Raw genomic sequence first — 8,133 nt, forward strand, 5'->3', positions numbered from 1 at the left:
TTATCTAATTCTTCTCATCACATTCCCTAACATTACTATGTTATTACAGAGAGTCCTTATGTGTCACACAAAGTCTACGTTCATATTGCAAATCACCTCACTCTCGCTGTTTAAGAAACAATAGGCTGATCCTGTATTTGAGCAGGTTCTGATATCTGACATGCATGTCCAGTCTCACCTCTCCTCTCTCTCTGTCCAGAAGTAATAATCCAGGAAACGTCTTCTTTTTTCATCTGTCTTTTTTTTTTTTTAATTTTTAATTTACTTTTTTTTTTTGGTTTTTTTTGGGTGCTTTCAGCAATGGCTGCTCCCCTTTCTGTTCCTCACAGACACAAACTGCATCTTTCCAGTGTGGATGTGGATGCTGTCCCCTTGTGGATGATGCTCACAGTCTGAGCTGCTGCCTGCAAAACTGAGCAGTGCCCTTCAGCCAGTTTAAGGTGGTGTCTGATGCAGTGCATTCATTTAGCATGACTAAAGGACAAAATTAAGGTTCTTTTTGTTTCTCATCCCCCTGCCAGCTACAGCTTTCCCAGAAAAGAGGCAAAGCTGAGGTCATTTTTTTTGTGAGGGGTCAGTGACTGCAACCAAGCTGTTCCAGGCTGAGGTATAAGCCTGTTAAAAAGCACCTATACTAGCAGCTGAATCATTTTCGAGACCAATTTTTTATATTTCTACTAATGAAAACAGCGGGTCATTAAATCCAGCAGTCGATCTCCAATTATAACCTGTTTTGGACAGCATGGAGCCCTGCCCAGACAGACCCCCGACCTCGGCCTTTGCCTTTGCTGTGCAATCTGTGTTTGCTGCCCCTGTCCCATACCCACTGCTAGCATCTCTCGGAGCACAAATCCCCCCCCCCCAAAATACCATTACCACAGCTAATTCTGCTATTTGGTATTCTCAGTGCTGCCTTGAGTGGGGCTGTGCATTCTGTCTGTCCAGATGAGAAGCAGATCTATGGTTAAAAAGGTGTGGTTCTGCTTGGAAACAGAGGCAGTGTGTACAGGCAGTGATGTAAGTGTAAATGTACCAGGGTTTTCTTTTGCTATTATTATTTAAGTCTAACAGAAGAAATCAGACTTAAGAGATCTGAATTCTGGATACCTGTTACCTGTATTCTTTCTTTCCTCCTGAGAAAATCAGAGACAGATATGTGAGAATTGCTGGAGCATGTTAATGAAAACCTCCTAGATCTTTTCCTGCACAGGAATTAAAAAAAAAAAAAAAGAAAGTTTAATGGTTGACATTTAATCTTCATACAGTAAATAATAATTACAGGCAAGAATTTAAAGTTATTCTGCTCACAGTCAAGCCTGATGGTTCTTTTCTCCTTGCATTGCATGAGGATTTACTGTACTGTGGGTGCAAAATGTAAATGATGGGCAATTCTGTGAAATTCAGACATGCACACAAAACTGTCTTTCCAACTTTTTCACACTTACCTTCAAACTGAAAATGGATTTTCCTGGTGGCTGATTAACCAGAAATGAGTTGTTTCTAACTAGGTTGGGAGGAGGAGGGTTCTGTAATATTGGATTACTGAAAGGAGTGAACAGCTTCAGTTTAATTCAACTAGTCTTCTATTTTTAATCTCCAAGGAAACAGCTGAGTTGAATGTTAATTAAACAGCAGTCTTTGATCCACCCAGCCACTCCCGGAGGCATAATAATAATATATAAGTGCACAGCAGCACATATATAATAGGTACACTTAAAGGAGTGCATCTAATCTTACTATATTCACATTTAAAACATTTCTTGCTGACCCACTCTGATACTATTTAAATAGGGAAAGGAAAAAAGAGGAGAAAATGCTAAGTTAAACTTTGTTGATCTGAAGGTAGGGCAGCAGAGCAAGCGTGAGTTCCTATTATAAGGATGTATAAGGGTTAATGATTAGAAGAGTGGAATCAGGAAAGACCTTAAACCCAGATCTATGACAGTGGTAATTGAGCTGATTGATTACGACATCTCGTTTCAGACGACTATTGATTTAATCTAGTCTGCAGTCCCATTGGCCCCAGAGGTGCTCCCGAGTGAGGCTCAGCACTTGAACCTGGGTACTCTTCTCTACTCACTGTCTGGATATAAATTTCCAGAATCTGCAACCATTTATAATTTTCACTCATCTTCATCCTTTTATTCAGAAGCCTCTAATTTCATCAGGCTAATGTTTTTAACCATTGAGGGAAGAGGCACAGGGAAAATGAAGTGGCACAGACTGAAAAGGGTGGGTTTTTTAAAAAAAAAGGCAAGGTAGAGAGCCGGGGCTCTGTGGCCAGTATTTGCATCTGTTGTCTCTGATTCGCAGAGCTAGCAAAGGCTGCTTTTGGAGGCAGTCCACAAAGCTGGGCTATCAGTAGGCAGTTTGCTGTACGTGCACGTTCAATTATTAAAATAGTAGACTTTTTTTTTCTTTCTGATAGCCATAGTGAGGTCATGACATTAATTTATCCAGGGTATTGTGGGTAACTATACAGAAAAAAAAGCTTAAAGGGCACAGATGCTGGAGCAGCAAAAAATGGATGGGTCTGAGCAAAAGGAGATTAAGAGGCGATGACCAATCTAATGTACGTATAGCAGTAAGAAGTAGGCATCCGTCACAGACTGTTGATGGCAATAAGTATTTTAAGCCATGCTGTGCATGTGGTAATTTTTTTTTTTTATATGCCTCAGTAACTGCTAAGCTGAATGCTGTAATCCTATATTTTTTCAGTTTCCCAAATCTGGTTTTGGTCTTGTTTTTGTTGTCTCATGCTTGGCGTTCTTCACTCGCTCTCTGTATGTGGGTGTGTGTCTGTCTCTGTCTCTCCCTTTCTATGAGATTACAAACTTAACTGTTTCCTAATTGTCTACTTTCCTCCCTCCTTTTCCTAAGAAATTAATCACCATCACCACGACTGGTCCCAAGTGCGCACTAACTGGGCTTAGGGCGTGTACCTGGCGTTTTGGCTTCCTTCCTTTACTTTAAGGCTGTGTGGTATTTTCTTTTGGACCTTCCCTGCAAGTGGATGCCCTTCCCGTTTGCTGCTGCTGCCGTAAGGTTGCCAAAAGGCTACCTGAGCCGGGACTGCAGCGCTGCATCCTGGGACCTGCCCGCCCGGCTACGCCGAGGGCTTCCACAGCACCAGGCAGCTCAGAGAATTGGCTGGTGAATTGCGTATCACCTGTCCCCCCCTCTGGTAAATAATTTCTATACCGCGAATCACAGTGGTGTGGTATTGTCTGGAAAAGTAATTCCCAAATACTGTTGGCGTAAAAAATGGAAAAGCCGAAAGACTGTCAACACCGTAAGCCATTAAAGTCCCTTGCCTTAAGAACAAAGGAACAAGGTAAAAATGCACACAATGATTATGCTCTGTGGATTTTCATAGCCTGTCAGACAACTTGTGCCTGTGTTTCAGTTATCAGCCTTTGTGCTTTGTTTTGTGTTGCATATTTTCTATATGTGTCTTCAGTTTCTGTGTGTGTATTCGGTGTGTATGTATGTGTTCAGACTTTCTCTACCAAAACGGAGCATATATCATACAGAAAAATACACAAGTGGGGCTCAAACATGCATTTTCAGTACTCAGTGTGGTGGTGCGGGTGTATTGCCATTGTTCTCTTGCAGTGCTCCCTTTGATACAAGCAGCTTCTATTTTTTTATTTTATTGTAACTAAGAAGTCTAAAATAAAAGAAAAGAAAAAGAGGAAAAAAATTGCTTAGTCCAGTTAAATGCCAATTGAAGCCCAGAAACTCACGATTTCAGCACAGTGAATGGTGATTCAGACCCTGGCAGGGTTTTGGCTATGAGACAATTCCTACTTATAAAGAGTACAATGAAGGGGGGAGGAAGATAGCATTAATTTTGAGGAAGATTAATATTAGTCTTTTAATGTTCATTATTTTCTGAAGAAGTGAATCCTTGTAGCTTTTGAGAGCTAGTGTGTCCTTCCCACTAGTATTTATTCGAGCAAAGGAAAAAATGAAGAAGGCGTAGAATAAACTCCTAAGACTGTTCAAGAATTACTGGCATTATTTCTCTCTACATCACGTGTGAGCCTGGGTTGCCTGCTATTCCTGAGGCAGAGGATCGAGGATGAAAGTCTGTGTGTCAGAGCCTGTTTTCACAACTGCATTTGGAGATCTGTCTTATTGATTAGGAAAAAAAGGGGGTGGGAATAGGAGTGTGAGGTGAGGGGAGGACCGACTGACTACTGGCTTATTGCAGCTCAAGACATTTTCTTCCGGAAAGATGTCAAACAACTGAGACACAGCAACAGAGGAAGTAGAAAGGTGGAAAAATAAGAAGAGGGACCCTTTGGAAGAAATGAAGGCATTCCTTATGAGAGCCTTGAGGTTTTTTGGTTTTTTTTTCTTCTAACATCTGACCCACAAGGGCTAGAGTGACAGCGTCATGCAAATGCTGCAGTCCAGCAGGTCTGAGAGAGGGTGGATGCTAGAGAGTGAGTTAATGTTAATGATGAGTGCAGTGAAAATACCAGCCGATACCACCCCCTCCACACACAACTGCTCTGAGTCAGCATCCGCTGCTTTGCCGTGCCTTTCTGTGCGTGTGTGTGTGTGTGCGCATGTGTGTGTGTGTGTGTGTGTGTGCGTGTGTGTGCTGTGACCGTGTGTGTGTGCATGGAAGGTAAAGCCAGTCAGTCAGTGAGAAGCAAAGGTACGTTCGAGAGCAACTAAAATCTGACTGATTTCCATCTTCAGAGCATCAGATGTATTCCCTAAAGAGGATGGGTCTATGCGATGGGGGTGGTATAATTATGTTAATGTCATATTTATAGAGGGGAGAGATTTTTCATTCTAATTATTGATTTGAAAGCTGTGGTCAAAATTGTTTGTTAAATCATGATCAGCTTTAAAAAAAGAAATTGAATTAAATCTAGGGACTGCTATACATATCTATCTCTCTCATATATGTTATATATGTATTTTTGTTTCATTTAACTATTTTGTGTCTGAGGCATAACTGATTGAATGGTGCACAGTGACAAAGAAACGGCTCTTATATAATGTTGCATTATATCATCAGCTGAAAAAATATTGTAAATAATCCAAAATGTTCTGAAATCTGAAGTAACAGTCTGGAAGGGAGGGTGAAGGGCAGGGGTGGGGGTGGGGGGCACTGGCAAATCTTTTCTTCGGCAGTGCACTCTGTACAGCTTTCTTGTAAATGGATGGTTCACCTGTTCGACCAGCAGAGATTCTAATTCTTCCCCCCCTCTTCTCTTTTTTTTTTTCCTTTTTAAAGCTGAACGGCTTCCCGAAGAGCTCTGACTTTTCTATGCCAGATTCTGCTCCAGTGGCTAGGACCTTTATGGCTGCTGTTTCTTTTTCTCTGGGATCTGATGGAGGAAAAAAAAAAAAGCCACGATGGATCCTGTCCTTAAAGTAGAAATTTTCTTTTTCATTCTGCAAACAAGGCTAAAGATCGAAGGAGAATGAATGCAAAAGCAATTCAGGATTGTGGTCGTGCCATTAAAAGTGTTCGGCTTCAGAACAAAATTATTTGGGAAATCCGAGCAATTCTTCTTACTGTATCGACAGTATTTGAAAGTTATGTGTGCTTTGAGTAATCTGGTTCAAGTGACAACAATCTCTGCATGTCAATGTTTTCTGCAGCTTATGGAGTGAAGGCTAGTTTTGCCATTGGAAAGGAAGAAGCTTTTTCTAGCAGTCTGTAGAAGGATTAAATGTTGAACGTGGTGAAGAGACAAAAAGTGAATACACGCCCAAAGGTTATCCTTGCATCGTGAATGGGTTTAAAGTACTCTGTAACCCAGGGCCCACCTGAACAGTAGGACTAAAAGTATATGGGGGAAATATTTCACTTAGAACCCCCTTAACAAGCATTTAATCCTTCTTTCAGGCATTAAGGAAATAGAATAAAATTGTTACTGTACAAATCTGCTGGAAGCAGATTTTAACCCATTTGTAGACGCTTCCCTCTGATGCATTATAGTAGCATAGCTACTTGTGAGACAAGGCAGTGAAGATTTTTATCCTGTGTGCTTTGTTTTTTCTTTTCAAAAGTTAAGGACCATACTCAGAAAAGTCTGTTTGGTCAGCTGGTACATTGTTTGAATGTATATATGCATCTTGCCTGCTTATTTGATCATTTCTGCCCCCTACTTGAAACTGTGGTTTGATTATTTGGGGGGAAGGAGGTGGTGTTGATTTGATGGGGGGGACGGGACATTGGTTTTAGGGTTTCTTTTGGGTTTGGGATTTTTTTCTATTTAACAATAGCAGTGAAAGTTTTGGTGACAGCGATTATGACTACTAAACAGTTCAGTTTATTGGAAGACGAATTCTTCTGGACCATATCAGACTTTTCCTAGTCCCTGAGACCCTAACTTGTGAGGTTTTTTAGTAACAATCACAAGTCAGGCTCTTGGGACCTAGGCGGAGGGGAACCAGCAGCTTTGGACTTTGTTTGTTTCTCTGCAGAATTTAGAGAACCAAAGGAGCTTTCCTTGCCTGGAAGGGTAAAAAGGAAAATATACCTATTTTAAATGTTAAGCATCAGAACTGTTCCTAAAAAAAAAAAAAAAAAAAAAAGAAAAGAAAAAAATCCAAACTGTTTCTCATTGTGCAGCATTAGGATGTTACATATTTATATGTTTAGAAAACTGGACTAGATGTCATGTAACATTTAGAATTATAATTTAACCTGAATGTTAGTTTGCACAACAAAACTCCCTCCAAACAACAAAAACAACAAAACTCCCACTCAAAACAGATAATAAAATATATAAAAGACTTCCAACCAAAATATTAATAGTATTATTATTATTGTAGACAATTCTGATAAATAATTACCACAAAGTACATATTCATCCTTACTGTTCAAGCATTAGTTGACTTTTAAAACATAAAACATAAACACTGATGTTTGAGGCCTAGAAAACATTCATTCTATTGTTTGAATAATGATTTCAGTCTACAGGAAAACTGTTGCTTAGCTTTTCCTGTAACATAGAACAAAGAGTATTTTGTACTTAGTTGCCATCCTTTTTCTTTGTCCAAGTGAGAACACAATATGTCATTTAAAATATTCTCTCATTTAATTTACATGTTAATCTGAAAAAAAAATATTGTTTTAAAAATCATACTACAGCATTAACATCCCTTTGCACTCAGAAACATATTTCTTGTACCTGTTCAATTTAAAGTGAACCCACAATACTCCAAGCACTGGACTGAACTTGTAGCTTCTCCATCACTTCTTACATTTTTTATCCCTCTGAAAGCAAACAGTGTGAGCTGTAGCTTGTCCCTCATGTGTTAAGAACTTCACTGACTTTGCATAAGGAGATTCACAAGCACATGAGTTATTCTGCACTGCTTATTTGTCTCAAACATCTGATCTAAAACACCTCATCTGATTTGTATTTCTTAATATTTTATAGGTGAGTTAGTTCTGAGTAATTTTTCTCTGTTTCCTGTGTCTAACCAAGATGCTGAAGGACTTTGTTGATGCACAAGACTTCGCTGAAACAAAGGCTTCACACAGATCAGGCATCTAAACTATTTGTTCATTTCAAAAGTGGTATTTTGGCTGCAGTATATTTTTTCCACTTGTGTGGGAGGAATTGTGTTTTATTGTAAGCACCAACACTATTGTTAAAATAAATTGTTCTTATCTGTTAGTATAATACTTTTTCTTCTTGTCTTGTTTTCTTAAGAGACAGAAACTATGCTCAGTACATAGTTTTCAAGTTGCTCAAGATGTAATTAGTCTTTAAATAGTCATAAAAAATATTGCCTTAGCAATTGCAATGATGATACAGTTCCTGTAAATATGTAATTCTTTTCTTCGTAAACTGTCAATCCCACATGCTAAGAACACCCAAAAGAGCTACTTGCAAAAATTTAGATACAGAGGTAACCTTTTTAACACAGATGTGATATTCAATGTTGACTTCTGTTTAGGCAATATTGAAAAAGTAGATCTGAATGTGTATAGGAAAGACAAATGCACCCAGGTAGGTGCTACACTTGTGAAGCACTTTGTTGGGAATTTGCACATATTGTAGCGGTTTTCAATACTGAAACCAGGTTATTTGAGATAATGATCAGGTAAACACATATTCTGTTCATTTGAGCTATATAATGAGATAAAAC

At 39.2% G+C, this 8,133-nt stretch overlaps 1 protein-coding gene across 11 annotated transcripts in view; it reads left to right on the forward strand.

Annotated features, from left to right (window-relative positions):
* LOC119704257 overlaps nt 1-7,664 on the forward strand; it is a 279,500-nt gene extending 271,836 nt beyond the window's left edge. For 9 of the 11 annotated variants that reach the window (XR_005257893.1, XR_005257894.1, XR_005257915.1 and 6 more), the window contains one exon: nt 5,258-7,664. The gene's annotated coding sequence lies outside the window, so the exon portion shown is untranslated. Of the gene's footprint in view, nt 1-4,216; nt 4,452-5,257 lie in introns of all 11 variants that reach the window. The other 2 variants (XR_005257897.1, XM_038145189.1) reach the window with 2 other exon arrangements.
* The last annotated feature ends 469 nt before the right edge of the window (nt 7,665-8,133 follow it).

This window comes from Motacilla alba, chromosome 1 (genome assembly GCF_015832195.1).
Source record: "Motacilla alba alba isolate MOTALB_02 chromosome 1, Motacilla_alba_V1.0_pri, whole genome shotgun sequence".
In the NCBI taxonomy this organism is placed as follows: Eukaryota; Metazoa; Chordata; class Aves; order Passeriformes; family Motacillidae; genus Motacilla; species Motacilla alba.